The sequence below is a fragment of the Mustela lutreola genome, chromosome 7 (genome assembly GCF_030435805.1).
Source record: "Mustela lutreola isolate mMusLut2 chromosome 7, mMusLut2.pri, whole genome shotgun sequence".
Lineage (NCBI taxonomy): Eukaryota > Metazoa > Chordata > Mammalia > Carnivora > Mustelidae > Mustela > Mustela lutreola.
This window is the reverse complement of record NC_081296.1, coordinates 61,449,195-61,468,905: the sequence shown is the minus strand read 5'-3', so window position 1 is coordinate 61,468,905 and position 19,711 is coordinate 61,449,195. Positions and strand designations below refer to the sequence as shown.

Here is a 19,711-nt window from a genome sequence, read left to right as displayed (position 1 = left end):
TTTTTTTCTTTAAAAATGCTTCACCCATTGGACTTTTGGGAAATGCAGGGCCAGAAGATTTCTTTTAAAACCAAGCAAATTGAAACCTCAGATTTTGACTGATACGATCCTGGAGCCTGGCTGACCCAACATAGACTTACATTTTCTATCCCAATGCCAGGATGAGAAGGTAGATCGTACCAGACTTCCCCCGCCTCCACCAGAAGGCTACTGGCCATATTTCTCACCCATCATCCCAGGTAGACTTGCTGAATACTTGCAAATAAAAAAATCTGAAAATAACATTATAAATAAGAATACAGACTGTAAAATTTACTTAATATTGATGTAATTTCAGGACTAATGCTCATAATCCTTTTATCTAAAATCTGCTGGGGGTGCCTGGGTGGCTCAGTTGGTTAAGCATCTGCCTTCAGCTCAGGTCCTGATCCCAGGGTCTTGGGATCAGCCCTAGCATTCAGGATTTGGCTCCTTGCTCAGCAGGGAAACTGCTTCTTCCTCCCCCTCTGCCATTCCCCCTGCTTGCTCTCTCTCTGGTTCTCACACGCACACACTCTCTCTCAAATAAATAGATAAAATCTTTTAAAAAATAAAAAATAAAATCTGTTGTAACCTATTTCACTGCATGACCCCAACCCCCTGCAAAGTCCTCCTAACCAAATACCTTGGGGTGTATTCGGTCTCACAGGTGATCACAAACATCCCTGATCAGATATCATCTGTTGTTTACTGTTTCTTTCTCTGAGCCTCCTGTAGCTCTGTAGAGACTGGTCCTCCCAGGACTACTGTCACTTTGCAGGACACCACCCCTGATGCTCTGGTCTCTGGAGTTCAAGGCAGTGAAGTACAAGACTTGTTGTCCACCCCACCCTTTATTTTACCCGTTTTTAATGTAATATTGTGTTAGCAAGATACCAAAACTCTTGTGCTTTAACATCTTACAGATTTTCTATTTAAAGGAAAAGGGGGGGGACCCCAAAACAGTTTTTACCTATGGCTCTCTTTCCCTTGGATCAAAAAGTAGAATTGTGGGAGCCTGGCTGGCTCACTCAGTAGAGCATGTGATTCTTAATCTTGGAGTCATGAGTTGAAGCCCCACATTGGACATAGAGATTACTTTTTTAAAAGTAATTTTTTAAAAAATAGAATTGCTATCTCAAAAGGAAAAGGGAGAAGACAGTCACTTAAAAGCCAAGGAAAGGGGCCTCAAAAGATGGTGACTCTGCTCATGTCTTGATCTCAGACTTCTGGCTTCTGTCACTGTGAGAAAATAAATGGGTATGGTTTAAGCCGCCCAGTCTGTGGTACTTTGTTACGGTGGCCCTCGCAAACTAATACAGGGAAAAAGAGCTTGAGACTTCGGAAAACTCTAAGTAGTACTGAGGATCCCATTAGGTGGTGTCAGTCTTAGAGTTCTTCAAAATTCTATGTGTAACCGAGAGATTCATCAACAGCGAAACATTAGTTCTCGTCATTGCCACCCCATGACTATGTCTTCTTGGAGTTCCCATCGGCATCTTACTTGTGCCTATGTTATAAAACTATGTCCAGCCTGTCCCTCCACCACTAGACTATGAGCCCCTCAAGGAGGAGGGTGGTATTTGCATCTCCTTTGCACATCTGGCTCCTAGCACACAGTAGGTGCTCAACAAATGTTTATGGAATAAAGGATTTAATAAATGAATAGATTGATAGAAAAAATAGAAATACTTTAAACTAAAAGATAACGTGAGGGAGTTTTGGATCCCCCCCCCCCCCCCGCCAGGGGATTTACTATTTACTCCTCTGTTCGGTCAACGTTGCTGTGGCAGCTATTGACATTGGACCGAGCCACCTAGAAGCCATCACACCTCTGGTAGTCATGAGTGAGATAACTGGTACCCTAACTCAGCAAGCATTGTGGAGGGTTGAGTCAAGGTCCCATGCTCTGGGAAATCTTCTGTGGCTGCCTGTCCCTGGGATGAGCCCACTAATGAATGCCAGCAAGGAAGATGGTAAGCGAAGTAAAAGCTTGGCCCATTCAGACACATTGGTTGTTAAAAGGGTACATCTTCTCCCCTTCTAAACTGCTTTCTCTTTGGGAGCCCCTTGCCTGCTGTATAGACAGTTTACCCAAAAGGGGGCAGCAAGCATTTTCTCTAAAGGGCCAGGCAGTAATTACTTCTGGCTTTGTGGGCCCTGTGGGTCCCAGGGTGCAACTATTGAACTTTACCCTTGTAGTACAAAAGCAACCTTGGACCTTGTGTAATGAGTGTGGCTCTGTTCTAAGAAAACTGTGGGCACGGCAACTGGAATTTCATATAATTTTCACAAGTCACGAAATACCCTTGTTTTGATTTTTTTTTCTTCCCCCTACCATTTCAAAAGTGTAAAAAATCCTCGGCTTGTGGGCTGTAGGAAAATGGGTGTCAGGCCAGATGTGGCCCACACGCTATAGTTCGCCTGCTCCTGAGCTAAAGCAGGATCTTCCCCTCAACCTTGTCTGTTTTCTTCTCTTATTTATTTCCTTCCCTGTCTGTATCCAACCTTTTGTTTCCTTCTCTTGTCTATTTCCTTCCTTATCTGTTTCCAAAATTTCATTCCCTTTCCTTGTCTATCTCCTTCCTTGTCTGTTCCCAACTTGGTCTATTTCCTTCCTTGTCTATTCCTTTTGCTCCAGTAAACAATGATATTCAAATGTGACTATTTCTTAGAAAGCAATGGACTCTCAGATCTGTCATTTACAGCTCAATGTGAATGAGTAAATATCAAGGCCTTTGCCTTAAAGCCTGGGCAGATAGTGAAGATTAAAGATACTCCAAAGGAAGCAAGAAGACATAAACCAAGTTTAACTGGACAAAGCCTTGTTTGTCTGCAGCCTACAAAACAGAGCTCATTTTGGTTGCTGCTCAGGAAAAAGTGATTTCCCACTGAAAAAGAATGAGCGTGTTTCTCTTATCAGAGTAGAGCCCCCGTTTCAAATAAATCAAGCAAGTTGTTGATGTCTTGGCCTCACACTTCTACCTGTGCGATTTGCTGACCTCAAATTGTGAAGCACTGGTCTGGGCCACGGGAAAGAGGGAAAGAGGACTCACGACTGACATGATCTGGTGTTGTGCCAGTCTGCACAGAATTAGAAGATGGATTATTGTGGATTTGTTTTCCTTTAGGAATTAGGGCTGGTGCTGGCTTAGCTTCAGGGCAGCCAAGGTATTAACTGAAATGCATTTCTATCTTAACAGCCATATCCCGTTTAGCCACAGTGACTTTGGAGTGACTTCCAAAGCAATCTCATCAGAACGAGTTGGCAGATTAAGGCTAACTTTCATGTCAGAATGGCACGCAAGGAGAAATGAAAATGCACCACATAGGTTTTCCTACTGCAAAAGAAAAAAAAGAAGAAGAAGAAGAAAAAGAAGCAGCGGCAGCAGAAGCAGCAACAGCAGCCAGACTGTGGCAGGTAAGCTAACGAATATTGGTTGAACTTTCCCTATGGATCTCCTTGGGTCAACTAGCTTCAGGAAATGCAAAGCAATATAAAACATTCAAGGCAAGTAAAAATGCTGTCTCTGTGGCTGGTCGTGCACCATGTTGGAGGCAAGACTGATCTGAAGTCCTTTCTCCTATATCCTTCGCTGTTTGCTAAGTTCACTACACTCGATCAGAGCAAACACATACACTGGGGATGGCTTCCATGATGACTCTCCTCTTCACTGAGAAGTCACCAACCTGTGGGAGCCTCCGCTTCCTCATCTGCAGAATGGGGCTTAGACTCCACATCTCAGGATTATGATAAGGATTACACAAGATAACACACGTGAGGATACCTTATAAACTGCTCATACTGGCTTTCATTTTACCCTTTCTCCTTGCTTCGAGCCCACACAGGAATGTGTCCTAGTCCGCTGCAGGGAAACTGAGGAACGGGCAGCTGAATCAGCTACCCAGGCAGTCTTCTTGCCTCTTGCCCTATTAGTAAGTACTTGCCAAAAGGATGTGTGACTGGGGCAGGAGACAGCAGATGTAAAGAAACAGTTGATTTCTTGAAGGGCCAGGACTGGAATTTTTTTTTTTTTTTCTGATGTAATTCAATTTGTTAGAAGCCCTTCATTTTTACCTGCCATATCCCTGCCGGGCCAATTCTGTACAGATCACCTGTCCTATTTTTCAAATACACAGAGAAATCCCCAACACATTACCAAGCAAATAGGCACACATGCTTGGATAAGCCTTACAAAGACCGCTAGGTGGTCACCCATTTTCAGTAGTTTAAGAGTTCCACTGAGGTTTCTCTGCTGTAAAATGCCTCCCTATGAACTTGTGAAGCAGATGGGTCTGAGAAACCCCCGATGTGAAGCCTCTGGGAACTCAGGGTTCAGCTCTTCCCCCTTGTCATTCATGCATTCACTTAAAATGTTAGTAAGCTCCCATGGCTAACAGAGCCCTGCACTAGATTCTACGCCATCCAAAGATGCAAGAAGTCATACAAATTCGAGCATCACCCTATAGGAAATTGCAGTTGAATGGAGGAGACAAGGCATGAAAGCAAGTGTCTATTAACTGTATATTGTGCTCCCAGAGCACTAGAGAATAATGACAAAGCCCTGGGTGTCATTGTATGATCTACTGCATGGCTAAGTGCTATGTGCCAACTGAAGGAAAGAAGGGTATTAGGTGAGATAAATTAGGAACTATGTCCTGGAAAAAACTGATTCTTAAGCTGGGCCTTAAACATAGGATATAGATTCTTCAGAAGAGGGAAAAAGAGGACTATCCCACGATCAGGGAACTTCCAGAGCAAAGACACTGAGGCAGAGGCAAACACAGAGTGGACAAGGGACAGCTCTGAGACTAACTTCACTTCCACAATACAGTGGCGAGAGATAAAGGGACCCAGCCATGAAGAACTCCAAGTATCAGGGTAAAGGGGTTCTGATGTAACCCCACTGAAGGTTCCTATGTGGCTGAATCACATATCAGAGTGAGCTAATAAAGGGATTGTTTTGCAGCATGCCCAGGACAAGAAGAACACAAGATCTAACCCCTTAGGACATGGGCAGTCATTTAGGCACAGTGACGAAGGACATGGAAAAGAGCAATGGGCGAAGAGAATAAAGTCAAACCACAAATGCATTTTAAAGGAAGAGTGAGGATTCCTGATAGGATGAGGATCCAGAAGTAGAATCAAGAAAATTCCAAGGCCTCCAGGAACCTGGAGAATGGTAGTATATATATCTGACAATCATGGAGAAAAACAAAGAAATGCTAGTTTGGGTGGAGAAGGCAGACTGGGCGGGTCAGATTTTGAAATAACCTGTATGGATATCACAGACACCTCTTCTCTGTGACCTGCACATCTCACCTCTGAAGACTAGGTATTTCTATTCTAACTGTGAGGAGAGAAGGCTGAGTTCTATACAGAAAGACTAATACAGCATCTTCCGGCTTTCATTCAAAGATGAAACCCTAGAATACTTGGACTTCGTGCCTCACGAACGACAGTGGCCCATCATCGTTCATATTAATCTCTGCCATTTGTGACCCACCTTATATTTTTCTAGAAGATTCCCCCACATTATTTCCTGTGAATTTATGAAAACTGAAATAAACCAGAAAGGCACATCTGCTGGAGACTGAGGTGTAGGAAGATGAAGCTGGTCCCAAATCACATAGCTAAGAGCATTGGTTTACTGATGTCTGTGGTATATTTTTGCCATGAACGTGGTTGTCTTCCCCACACAGTATGGCAGTACTCATTATCACCTTCCTATAGCATTACTGAGAGCCTTGTATGGGCTGCTGCTATGCTAAACCCTTATGTACACCACCTCATTTTTTTTTTAAAGATTTTATTTATTTATTTGACAGAGAGAGATCACAAGTAGGCAGAGAGGCAGGCAGAGAGAGAGAGAGGAAGAAGCAGACTCCCTGCTGAGCAGAGAGCCCAATGCGGGACTCGATCCCAGGACCCTGAGATCATGACCTGAGCCAAAGGCAGCGGCTTAACCCACTGAGCCACCCAGGCGCCCTACACCACCTCATTTAATTCCCCCACCAACGTTGCAACATAGAGGTTATTTTTATTAAAAAATGAAGTTCAAAGGGCTTAGGTAACATGTCAGATGCCTGGAAAGTGGCAGAAACAGGGTTGGAACCTGGCCTGACTCCAGAGCCTGTGTCCTTCATCCCACACAGCCCCCTTTACACCTCATCTAATCAAGTGACAATATTCTTGTCTGTACTCTGGTCCCTCTTAGCCTTCTTTCCTTGGCCAAATAATCAAATTACTTTAGGTTTCCTCATATATTCTGTAATATTACCCTTTAATAATACTACTTCCTGCCCTCTGAAACTTGAGATCAGGAACTCAGAATGAATTGTGCTGAGTTGTTAGTGAATAAGCACTGCATATATATGTATATATTTGTTTTTCTCTTATACGTATATATGCATATATTTCTAGAAACTTAAATTTTCAAAATGAATAACAGATAAATATAAGCATTTTCTTTTGTTCCTTTCACGTATGGGCTTTTATGAAGGTTAAATTTTACTGATAACGTCTTAGATTGTGTGTGCATTAAAATAAGCTTAAAGAAGGAAAGAGAAAGAAGGTGTTAATGATGGGACAGAGCACCAAACTAGTCACTTTAGAAACTTTACTCCTTTTAACCTTTACAACAACCCTATGAGATGGATACTGTGCTCTGCATTTTATAGATGAGGAAACCAAGGTTCATAGAAATTCAGTCATATGTACGATGACACCGCCTTCAAATTAGTAACTAAGAGATAATGGTTTTTATAAATAAAAAAAAATTTTATAAACATATAATGTATTATTAGCCCCAGGGGTACAGGTCTGTGAATGGCCAGGTTTACGCACTTCACAGCACTCACCATAGCACATACCCTCCCCAGTGTCCATAACCCCACCCCCCATCTCCCAACCCTCCTCCCCCTAGCCACCCTCAGTTTGTTTTGTGACATTAAGAGTCTCTTATGGTTTGTCTCCCTCCCAATCCCATCTTGTTTCATTGATTCTTCTCCTACCCCCCAACCCCCCCACATTGCATCTCCATTTCCTCATATCAGGGAGATCATATTAAGAGATGATTTTTAAAATTAGTCTGCATACCGTAGTGTTACATTCTTAAATGGAGCTGGGTTCTGGACGCTGTGTTTGCTGTACTCTTATAGCCAAGATGCTCATGACTTCGGGGGATTTGTGCGTGTGTGATGGAGGTGATGATTTTAGTTTTCCTTTTTCACAGATCAGTCTGTGATGCTCCCTATCATTCTCTGTCCCTCTTTCCACTCTTTCCATTCCCTCCCCGAAGGTAAAGCAAAAATGTTCACCTACAATAATTCTATCTTCTATATTTAAAAAAGGAAGGTGAGGAGAAAAAAAAAAAAAAAGGTCATAGGTGACTTCCTTGGACATGTGTGCCTGGCATCCAAGAATCATATTCTGTGGGATGATCCTTAAAGGAAATAAAGGGTCCTCTGAAGCCTGAGGACTTTTCTGATACTATAGATCTTGTTGCAATGACAACCCTCCAGAATCTTCATTTCAGATGCTTAACTGACAGAGCGACCCAGGCATCCCAAGATTGTATTTATTTGTCAGAGAGAAAGAGAGAAAGAAAACAGAAGCAGGGGGAGAGGCAGACAGAGGGAAAAGCAGGCTCCTTGCTACAGAATCTTCAAGAATCCGTCTGTCAGTCACATTCTATCTTGTGAATGGGGGTTTGTACAGTGCCCTCATCCTCTGACTTTTCTGTCTCTTTGCACAAAAGGCTAACTAGCATATAGAGCTGACTAGATGACACTTCCTGGGATAGCATGGTGGCCTCTCTGGCTCTGCTACTAACTGGACAAGTTGCTTTAGCTCACTAAGCTTCCAAATGGGTGTCATAATAAAGCCTATAGCGTAGGTTCAATGAGCATAACTCACTGTGTGAGTTAAAGAAATCTTTAGCACAGTGCCAAGCCCTAGGAAGCTTTCAATAAATGATCCTTATCCTGAGAAAACACTAGAAAGTGGTCCCTGGGACATGGGACAGATTGCTTCGGGAACCCTCTAGCCTAATGCACATGCCTGCTGTAAGTAGACTTCTAGCAGTCGGAACCGGCAAGATCTGTGGCAAGCATTCCCCATGTGGGTGCTGGTGAAGGGAAAAATCCCAGGGGGTTGAGTTCACATGCATACCTCAGCCTGACCCCCCTTTTCTTGGAGCACAGGACAGTCAGCACTTCCAGAGCAGCCCTGATGACAGACTCAAGCAAGAAGCCCAAGGGCACAGTAGCTGCTGCCCACGTAGGGGGCTCAGGCTAAGGAAGGTGAATACCGGGCACCTGAGTGGCTCAGTGGGTTAAGCCGCTGCCTTCGGCTCAGGTCATGATCTCAGGGTCCTGGAATCGAGTCCCGCATCGGGCACTCTGCTCAGCAGGGAGCCTGCTTCCTCCTCTCTCTCTCTCTGCCTGCCTCTCTGCCTACTTGTGATCTCTCTCTGTCAAATACATAAATAAAATCTTAACAAAAAAAAAAAAAAGGAAGGTGAATACCAGACCGTTCCATCATGGCACCTGCTGAGATGAGTGGATTGAAGCCTAATCGTGATTGGAGGCAACAGAGAAGCGTTTGGTTTTTCAGTCAGGTTAGAAAAACCCCAGAGCACAAGTTGACTTTTTAAAAAAGAATTTTGAAATATCTTTCAGCTGTATCATGGATGGAATAAACAGGGCCTCCATCCCCGTGGACAGAAAAACTCCAGCATTGGTTTGGTGCCTTTCCCACAAGGCCTGACTGAGCCCAGGAAAATAGTCCCAGAACTTCCCTGGGGCCAGTGAGGAGACATTGCCTATGGGGGGGGGGGGGTGATAGCTGGCTGCCATGCTGGGCAAGCCTGCGCGTGCGGGACAGAGCAGATTGTGTGGCTCCAAAGGTCAGAATAAGAATCCGTGTGTTAAAATTACAGGAGGATTTTTTTTTTACCCTTAACCTAAGAAAGACCTCCGCAAAAGGCCTCTGATTGCAAAAACCCTGATTCCTTCCCAGTGTGCACTCTTTCCATCACCCCACCTGCCTTATTGACCAAGCAAAGCAGCAGGGGAACTAGCAAATGAGGAAGAGTCAATCTTTGCCCCAATTCAGAGATGTTTGTCTTCACAAATCCTTCTCCTTGGGAAGCCTCGGCATCTCAAGACATCTCATTTCGTAGATTCCTCAGCTTAACTCACCTTCTGGCACTGAAGATCCCTCCTGTATTCCCCAATGCCTAGCTTCAGCATATCAGACAAATGCAAACTTGTATCGTTTGCAATGTAGTATGAACTAGGCAGAAGCCAAAAGCGGGGTTCTAAGGAAAAAAAAAGAAACAAAACCAGAAGAGTTTGCTTTGTTGAGTAAGTAAGGAAACGCAGAATGATACCGGGATATAAATCTGCTTAATGGCAGAGAACGAAAGGGAAGAAGCATTAAGCCATAGCCCGAGTTCCAGTCTCGTCAGCCTAACTGAGGAGCCCGATGGAAACCTCCCAGTTCCCTTGGAGTGTCCAGCACAAGCCCACTGTTTGTTATAGATCAGCAATTTACCTCCAAATTCGTGGGAACTCAGGAAGGCTCTTTTTGTCTAGAACAGAAGAAAATTCCAGTGGCTGGTTCTTTCACTCCTTTCCTCTGAGTCTATTGTGGGTCTGTTCTCTTAATCTCCTTACTCCTGAGCCTCAGGAGTAGAGTTTCTCTTTAGGAACTGGCCACAAAGGCTTCCTTTTTCCTGAACCCCACCCTGGTCCTGCTAGGCCTCCCAGGAGGGAGGGCAGGATTCCTCCTAACGGAGCACAGTGGAACCTCTGTAATCATGTACCTTAACGGAGTCCTTGTCATACGCCAGGCGGTATTCTTGAGAACTCTGAGACAGTTGAATCTAAAGGGAGCCCATGAAGAACTGTCTCTTTCCCTGCTTCTGTTCTGGCCAGGACTTATGCCCCTGCCTTATGCGTACCTTATAAAACAGGTAATATATGTCCTCCTCATAAAGTTCAAGACTGAACCATTTCTTTGGAGTCTCCCAGCACAATAGATACCATCTAAGGCCTGACAGGGAAGGTCTTCATAAAAGTTTTCCAAGACCACTGACACATCAAGGCCCCTGCTCCTGGGCATAAGTGACTTAAGAAAGACTGGTAAACATGTGTCTTTGTTCCTGAATTATTGAGGAGACGCTGCATCAGACCCACCATCCTTAATAAATACCCCAGACCCCTAGCAAAGATGAGACTCATTCTCCTTTCCTTTCTGAGTCTCCTGGATGGTCTGTCCATATCTACGCTCTGTGTCTTTAATAAACTCTGCTTTCACTTCCTCTCAGCTCACATTTGATTTTCATACTGTGTGAAGCCAAGAACCCTCTTGGCTGATCCTGAGGGGCCCTCACTGGGTCCTTGGTCCCAGCCAGCCTGCATCAGCTTTATGTGCTTGGATTCTGTTAATTCTAACATCCATCTTATAAGCTAAATATTGTACTAACCAACACTTCACACATTAGTAGACCAAAGCACACAGTTAAATCACTTGTACATATTTAGAAAACTGGTAAGTGGGGAAACTAAAAACTTATACCTTACAGTCTGACTTCAGAGGCAATATTCATCTGCAACCCAGGGAAGAGAAAGAAAAGGAAGGAGTGATCCCAAAATGTTTGCTCCTTCACTCCATAGCCCATACAGGTGTGTCCAAGGATGCCATGGTGTCCATATCCTGGAGTAAAACTCTTCCCTCAGGTCGGCAGTGGTCTTCACACTGGGATCTCAGCACTCTTAGGTATATGCAGAGGCTTTCCAAGATTGATGTAAGTACAGTCAGTTTTGAGGGGACCGATTTCCAGGTCTTCACCCTCCATGCATACTTGCCTAACACGGATCTTCTTGTGAGCTTACCAGTACTAGCCTGGCAGCCTCTCCCTCTCACCTCCCCTCCACACTAGCCCTTCTTCTCATTTGCAAGTACACCTCTTATCCTTCCCACAGGCTGATAAGGTGCATTACCCCAGGTTAGAAACCTCTAGGGTACAAGCGAGGGCACACTTGGAAAATCTGGAACTGAGAAAGTAAATCACTCTAATGACTGCAGAGCATGTTCTTTTAGAATTAAAAGGTTTCCAGCTTTGCTTTCGACAAAACACTAGTAGAGCTGATGGATCATTCAAGATCGTTGTTGATGCTTGAGCACGACATGACTGTTGGCATATAATTCAGTAGCACTGGTACAATAAAACTTCTCAGGTAGTTGTGCAAACAAGATTATCCACTGCTTACATCTATTAAAAGAGAAATAGTGTGGAGCTAAATAAAGGAACCCTTTTTAAAATGGAGTGGGGTGGGGTGGGGTGGGTTGCCGTGGGGTGGGGCACCTGGGTGGCTCAGTCAGTTAAGCATCCAACTCTTGGTTTTGGCACTTGTTGTGATCTCCACATCATGAGATCAAGCCTTGTGCCTTGCATGGAGTCTGCTTAAGATGGTCTCTTTCCCTCTTCTTCTGTCCCTCCCCACTGCACAAGTGCTCTCTACCTCCCTCTAAAAACAAAACAAAACAAAACAACAACAAAAAAAACCCACAACTCACCAACTTAGCCAATGGGAAGCCAGCACCATCTGAACTCTGGTCTCAGCCCCTCCCAACTTTTTTTTCCTCTACAAAGCTCTTTATCAAGTTCCTCTCCTTTGACTTTGGGACCTGCCTGCGGCTTGCCATAGCTTGCATGTCCTGAATTACAATTCCTGTGTTATTCCTGAATAAACTCATCTCACTGGCAAAATAACTAGGTCTTTTACTTTTAGGGTTAACAATAGGAATATAATTTTATATTCATTTGTAATATTCATCAATGGGTACATAATACCATTCATCAACAGGTATATGGTTAATGCGGAGGAGGGACACTGACTAGAGATGCATTTCCAAAAATTTTTACTTTTTATCTTTAATAATTATCAAAGTTATTTTGATATATTAAACACTAATATTTATTATGCTAATATGTCAACCCAGAAGACTGTTTCATAACACTTACACAGATGTTCCCGAACTTTCTTTCACAGCACCCTTAAGAAATCAGTAAACTTCCTGTGTCCCCAAACCAAAAGAAATACCTATCTATTCCATCTAATAAATGCTTCGATTCAAACAATAAGTACGTATACCCTAACAACATAGTTGCCTTGAAAGAGGACTTCAACACCCTCTGTGTTGACCTCAAACCTTATCATTGATTAAGTCCCTCTTTTCTCCTTATCTCTTAACTCAGGCAAAAGACCCTGTGGGCAAAGCATTCTTGCTCTGTGGGCAAAACATCCAGTGCTAGGATGGAAACTACCCCCTTAAGCAACAGGATTGCCCCCGAGACAACGATTCAAATGACATCCGAGGGCACGTGGGTGGCTCAGTGAGTTAAGCCTCTGCCTTTGGCTCAGGTCATGATCCCAGGGTCCTGGGATCGAGCCCCACTTCGGGCTCGCTGCTTGGCAGGGAGCCTGCTTCCTCCCCTCTCTCTGCCTGCCTCTCTGCCTACTTGTGATCTTTGTCAAATAAATAAATAAAATCTTTTAAAAAGAAAGAAAGAAAGAAAAATGCCAAGACTCACAATTAGGTGGTCTAATTTGTTTGAGCGTAGTTCCATGTTCTGTCACCGAAGAACTATGTGCGGTGTGGGGCATTCTGCCTATCTCCTCGTGTGTGTGTGTGTGTGTGTGTGTGTGTGTGTGTGTGTGTGTGTGTGTTGGGAGGAGATGCAGTGATACTCGGTAACCTCAAATCATCTCTTACATCTCGGCAAAAAGGAGAAGGGGAAAAGGACAATGAAGAAGGAAGGATTATCCTGTATGAATTGTACATATGTATTGTATGTATTGGCATAAAATTCTTTTCTAGGGAGACAGGACTCTCTTGCAGGCCATCCTCGCCCTGCTTCTCTCCTACTTGCCCCCTGCTCCTCTTTGCCAGTTTGGATTCCACCCCTCCTTCTCAACCTGCTCTGCTCACCCCACCCACACAGCTGTCTCTCACTTCTCTGAACTTCTTTAGTACTCGGGGCCAATGCCATGCAGTTTAGCAATTATGTCAACTAAAACCAAAACAGTCAGTTACTTTCCGGCAAAATGTGTCCATTCCAGAATAGTTGAGAAATTGCGAGGGAGGACATGCAAGCTATGGTACACTATATGCAAGTCTGAGGAGACAAAGGGAAGGTCAGCTTTTATTCGGTTTTGTGAGGGAATGGGAGAGGATTGTTTTGAACAAAAGTTTTTAAATTTTTTTGAAGATTGTATTTATTTGAGAGAGTGAGAGAGAGCACGAGTGCGGGGTCAGGGGAGAGGGAGAAGCAGACTCTCTGATGAGCAGGGTGCTTGACATGGGACTCAATGGAGTCAAGTCATGATCCTTGAGCTGAAGGCAGACATTTAAATGACTGAGCCACCCAAGTGCCCTAAACAAAAGTTTTTTAGAGGACAGTTTGAGGTTGGGGTGGTTTCTCATTGGCCACAAGTGGGTCTTAGTGCAATGTTTCTTTCTTTCTCTAAAAAATTGTTTACTTATTTACATAATCTGTACACCCAACATGGGGCTCAAACTCATGACCTTGAGAACAAGTGTCACATGTTCTACTGACTGAGCCAGCCAGGGGCCCTGCCTTCTTTTTCTCAAAAGCAGGAAATTAAATTCCTATGTGAAAAGTGTTCACCCTTTTCAAGATAAGAATTTTCTTCCTTCTTCTTGCTGCTTCTGGAAGCTGAGAGGAATGTAAGAGCATGAGCCACCCCCCTTCAGCGCTTTCCAGCTCCATTTTAAGTGAGGTTTCCTCATTTTCACAATTATGTATTATCAGGGTATATTGGTCTCCAGTTGTTTCTTGTTTCCCTCATGTGGCCCCATTGAGATAATGACTTCTTTAGGGCAGAAGGTCCCTCACCTCCTGTTTCAGGATGTTTGTGAGACACTCAAACTATATCACAAACCGTTGAACAAATACTGTCTAAACCGTTGGTTGTCCAAGTCATTATATTTTAGTGCGTGCTCCATATTAGGTGTGTGTCTTAGAAAAGTTTCTCTGGAGATGATGGGGTTTGAGAATAAATAGCCACTCAAAGTTATACAAGCGTAATCAGGCGGGGCTATGTTCTGGAAATTCCCCAGTCATTTCATCTTTAATGTGCCCTTCCGTGATGAAAAGCAACGAGAAGGGTTGGGAACGTTCAATACCCAAACTACTCTTGTTCATGTACTTTTATAGACACCAAGAGTGCTCTCCTAGGTAATTCCCTCAATTGTGGTTCATTAACAGCCGTTAACAATCCCCTTCTGGCCTTAATTAATTACCTTGCCTTGGCGTTGAAGAGGGAGAATGGCTGTCAAGGGCATTATTTGCTCAATTACCCAAAAGCCATAGATGATGTGTGGTAATGAATTGGAAGACAGAACACCCAGCCCTTCTCTGATCCCACAGCTGTAAAACCTTGTTCTGCCCTTTAGGGTATAAAGGGTATAAAGGGTATAAAGGGTATAAAGCCCTTTGAAGGAGCTTGCATTCACGGCGACCCAAAATGCAACAAGAGGATGTAATATCTTCATTTTCCTTCCAGAAGAAACACTAAAGTCTCCCATTAATGATAAGGCTCAGCTTTCTAGATAATTCAGGGACCAGGAGCTGAGGCCTCTTGCTTTTCTTTCATTGTGTACTCTTCCTCATAGCTGACTTTTTGGTCATTTCATAGCTATTTCATAGCTGACTTCGTTGTTAGACCAGTTATGGGGCTTCTGTTGTAAAATTACGTTTTACTTTTGCTTGCTTTAAAAATCATGTTCTGGGGCGCCCGGGTGGCTCAGTGGGTTAAGCCGCTGCCTTCGGCTCAGGTCATGATCTCAGGGTCCTGGGATCGAGTCCCACATTGGGCTCTCTGCTCAGCAGGGAGCCTGCTTCCTCCTCTCTCTCTCTGCCTGCCTCTCTGCCTACTTGTGATCTCTCTCTGTCAAATAAATAAATAAAACCTTTTAAAAAAAATCATGTTCTGTTAGACTTGGGTTTATAACTATTTAAAAATGCTTTTTTCGGGGTGCCTGGGTGGCTGAGTGGGTTAAAGCCTCTGCCTTTGGCTCAGGTCATGATCTCAGGGTCCTGGGATCAAGCCCCACCAGGCTTTCTGCTCAGCAGGGAGCCTGCTTCCTCCTTTCTCTCTGCCTACCTCTCTGCCTACTTGTGCTCTCTGTCAAATAAATAAATAAAATCTTTTTAAAAATGCTTTTTTCTTTTTTTAAGGAAAGAAGTAGTAATCCTCATCAGGAAAGATAAATCTGACCCTATTTGAGATGGTTGCTAAGGAGATACTTGGTGTCATGTTGGAAATAACAAATCTTCAGGGGCTAAAGAGCTAAGGTGAAGAGAAGCTAGAAGTCAAGTGCCTCTTCCCTAATAGGAAAAAAGGAGATCAAGGCCTTTCCTGTTGATATGCTTGTTTATATGCCAGAGATCTTTCTCTTTTTACTTGAACAAAGAAAATGGAAAGCAAGTCTTTTTTTAATAAATCACAAGTTGTCAATAGTTTGTAACTTCCTTCTATTCTTGTATAACAGATTTTGAACTGACATACGCTTGGGGTCTCAAAATTATTTCAGTTCTGGAGTCAGTGGGGGTGGAAGGGTGGGGTTGGATTCAGCGGTGATTGATAGACAACTTTGAAATCCGCTCCCCTTGAGGGGCCCCTGGCTGGCTCAGTCAGTGAAGCATGCTATTCTTGATCTCAGGGTCTTGACCTCAGGGTGGAGAGTGCAAGCCCCATGCTGGGTGTAGCACTTATTTTAAAAATAAAATCTTTAAAAAAAGAAAGAAAGAAAAAAGAAGAAATGCACACTACCTGAAATGTCCTGAGTATAATTTCTTATTATAAGGAAATCACTGGGTTTTTTTTTTTTTTTTTAGATTTATGTATTTATTTGATAGAGAGACAGTGAGAGAAGGAACACAAATGAGGTTGGGAGGTAATGGGAGAAGGAGAAGCAGGATCCCCGCTGAGGAGAGAGCCCGATGTGGGTGTTGCAGGTGGGTCGGGAGCGTGAGGACTGTTAGGCGGAGTGAATCACACTTGGGCAACAGAGAGGCACTGAGGCCGCAGAAGCTGGATCCCGCTGAAGCTTGGTGCAGGCTGGGAGATGCCAGCCAGCTCACAGAAGCCTTGTCCACCCAGACTGGGGGAGAGCTAATCGAGAGCTGAGAAAAAGGCAGCTACTTTGATCAGCCATCTGACAACTGTTAGACTGGCAATGTGGAACTTGTCCTTCTGTGCTGAGGCCTGGGTGTCTACTCCCTGCCCATTTCTTGAGTTTCCCCGACCCTCAGACGCTTATCCTAGTCAATCTGTTGAGACGCACCAGAGACAAACTTTGGTCCGTTTCCTCGCTCTGCCTGTTTTCTCCTTTCGGCTCTGACTCCACCTTGCCGACTCAATCTCCTTTTCCACTCAAAGCCACATCTGGATCTCTCCTCAAAATGGATCATTCCTTTTGGGCATACCTCATTTTTGTATCTTTCATATCTACGTCCCCAAGCAGGTGTATATTGTGGACTTTTTTGTTTTTTTCAGTCCATGACACAAACTTCAAATGCCTTTGCTCACCTATTCGAATGAAAGGTGTTTTGGTTATTTTTGTTTTGTCTTAAAACACAACTGAATGAAAAACTATGTGCCCTTTTGTCCCCACTGTGGTGTAATAAGAAATATATTTGGTCTTTGTCCATGGTTCCTGGCACAAATATCCTAAAACTCGGGATTTCCTCAGCCATAGCTGTGCGTTCTATCATTTATAAGGAGCCCCCCCCTTTTTTTCAAAGATTTTATTTATTAATTTGACAGAGATCACAAGTAAGCAGAGAGGCAGGCAGAGAGAGAGAGAGAGAAAGAGAGAGAGAGGAGGAAGCAGAAAGCCTGATGTAGGGCTCAGGTCATGACCTGAGCTGAAGGCCAATGCTTTAACCCACTGAGCTACCCAGGCGCCCCTAAAAGGAGCCCCTTTTGAGCCCACCTGAGTTTATGTTAATGGAGTGACTTAGGGTAGGGCCCTGTAACCTCAATATAGGGCTAGCACCAGAAAGAGCAAATAATTAGGGGCTAGAACTTTTGGCCTCACCCACCTACCTCTGGGAAGGAGAAGGGGGGGGCTATAGATGAAGCTCCATAAAAACTCATGAACAGCAAGAGTTGATGAGCTTCCACATTGGATAATACACCCACATGGGGGTGGGTGGCACACCCCAGTTCCCTGGGAATGGAAATTCCTGCATTTGGGGACCCTCTAGACCTCACCCTCTGTAGTTCTTCATTTGGCGGTTTATCTGTATCTTTTATAATATACTTTATAATAAACTGGTAAGCATAAGAAACACAGATAGTAACCTGGCCTTGCAAATGGCAGTTGAAGTGGGAGCAGCCTTGTGGGACCATGGCCTTAACCTGTGGTATCTGACACTATCTCCAGGTAGGTAGGGTCAGAATTAAGTTAAATTATAGGACACCTAGTCAGTGTCTGCTGAGAATTAGAAAATTCCCTGGTGTTGAACAACACACAATCTGACCCACCAGTCCCTCCCATTTGGTCATTTAGGATCATAAGGTCTCATCATAAGGGTTCCTCCATCCTTCCTCAGTCATGGTTTGGCACAGTCCTTCTTGAAGTTCTTTCTAGATGAATTTGGAAACTATCAGAGTTCCTCCAGTTCTGATGACTTCATGGTTTCCTCCCTACATCTAATTATCTGCAGCCCATAAATGCTATTAACCATGAAAGCTAAATAATACTTTTCGGATTATTTCTTTTCAAATTTCTGATCCCTGTAGATCACTTTTCTGTATCAGAGGAAACCATGTTGACACTCTCATGGAAAGAATGAAATGTCACCAGGAGCTCCCCAGCCGCCACCCCCTGAGGAGAATGAGTGCTGATCTGCTGGCTGGCATCAAGGCATCAGCCTGGAAGGCTTGCATGGGGCTCCCTCATTCCAGGCTGTAATGAAAACAGACAGACTTTCTGACTTCAGTAAGCATTTGATATCCAGGCAACTTGACTGTAGTATTTTGAAGTGATTTCAGTCTCCCCGTTCATATTTTATTATAGCTCAGCACGTGGCTCAGGTCTGACATAGTCCTGTGTGCACCTCATCCAGATTTTCCCTATAAATCCACCTATTTGCTACTTGCCAAATGATCAGATCTTGTCTTAGTGTGTTTGGGCTACTATAACAAAAATATCAGAAAAATAGTCACTGACATTTATTTCTTACAGTTCTGTAGGCTGGGAAGTCCAAGTTCAAGGTGCTGGCAGAGTAGGTGTCTGGTGAGTCCAATTCTTGGTTCATGAATGACTACATGACAGAGACCTGTCAGTATTATGGACTGAATTGTTTCTCCCCAAGACTCATATGTTGAAACCCTAAACCCTAAGGCCTCAGGATGTGACTGTTTCTGGAGATAAGGCCTTTAAAGAGGCAAGGAAATTAAGATGAGGACTTTACCGTCGCCCCTAATCCAATCTGACTGGTGTCCTTATAGGATACAGAGATTAGGACTCAAGAGAGATACCCGGGTTGCCCATGCCTGAAGGAAGGACCCTGTGAGGATGCAGTGAGGAAGCCGTGATCTCACAATAAGGAGAGAAGATTTGGAGGAGACGAACCCTGCTGACACCTTGATCTTAGACATCCAGCCTTGAGAACTGTGAGAACATATATTTCTGTGGTTCATACCCCCAACTTCATGGTACTTTGTGATGGTGGCCCTAGCACACTCATGCAGATGGTAATAGACAATTGCTAATAAGCATTCAAACAAGCAAAACAAGAGACTTCTTTCTGAGTCTAGTGTGAACCAGAAAGAGAATCGCCCAGAGATTTTGCAGTTTCACCCTTGCTTGCAGGGTCTTTGGAAGGAAAGAGCATCCTCCACGAGCTCCCTGAGAAACTGAAGTGGGCCAATTCCTGATCTGGATTACTGATGATACCCAGGAGCCTAGTGGTGAATTATTGCCCATCAGTCCTGGTTTTCACCAGCTGTCGATTAATTACTGTCCATTAGTTCTTCCGACTGACCACTTTGACTTTGAAATCTGTCTTGGTTTATGTGAGAAGTTACACGGTCATCATTCTTAGATAAAATTGAGGTACTGTGGCTCTCTACAAGAAATCTCTTCCAGGGGCGCCTGGGTGGCTCAGTGGGTTAAAGCCTTGGCCTTTGGCTCAGGTCATGATCCCAGGGTCCTGGGATCAAGCCCTACATCAGGCGCTCTGTTCAGCAGGGAGTCTGCTTCCCCTACTCTTTCTGCCTGCCTCTCAATTTACTTGTGATCTCTGTCAAATAAGTAAATAAAATCTTTAAGAAATCTCTTCCAGCTGGTATCAGAAGACCAAGCAATAGTTTCCAGGATGATTTGCTAAGGGAGAAAAGGAATCAAATATCAGTGGCTCTATGGCAGGCTCCTACCAAAACACAAAGAGGCAAGCAAGGAAGCAAATAAAAAGCAAGATTTAGCATATTATCATAAGTCTTTGTACCACACATGCCATCAGTCTAGAAACCCTCCACTGCCTCACATCTCTTCCTCCACATTCTTTCAAAGAGTTTCTAAAGGATTTTAGCTTTTGTGATTTCTCCCAGTAAGCCCGCTTTTTAAAGGAATTCAATTTTATGT

At 43.9% G+C, this 19,711-nt stretch overlaps 1 long non-coding RNA gene across 2 annotated transcripts in view; it reads right to left on the bottom strand.

The window, feature by feature from the left end:
• Positions 1–19,711, bottom strand: part of LOC131836076 (uncharacterized) — a 66,645-nt gene that overhangs the window by 29,076 nt on the left and 17,858 nt on the right. The window contains exon 3 of one of the 2 annotated variants that reach the window (XR_009355500.1): positions 10,520–11,300. The exons of the other annotated variant lie outside the window; for it this stretch is intronic. This is a non-coding gene — a long non-coding RNA (uncharacterized LOC131836076). Of the gene's footprint in view, positions 1–10,519; positions 11,301–19,711 lie in introns of those variants that run through there. 2 annotated transcript variants of the gene reach the window in all.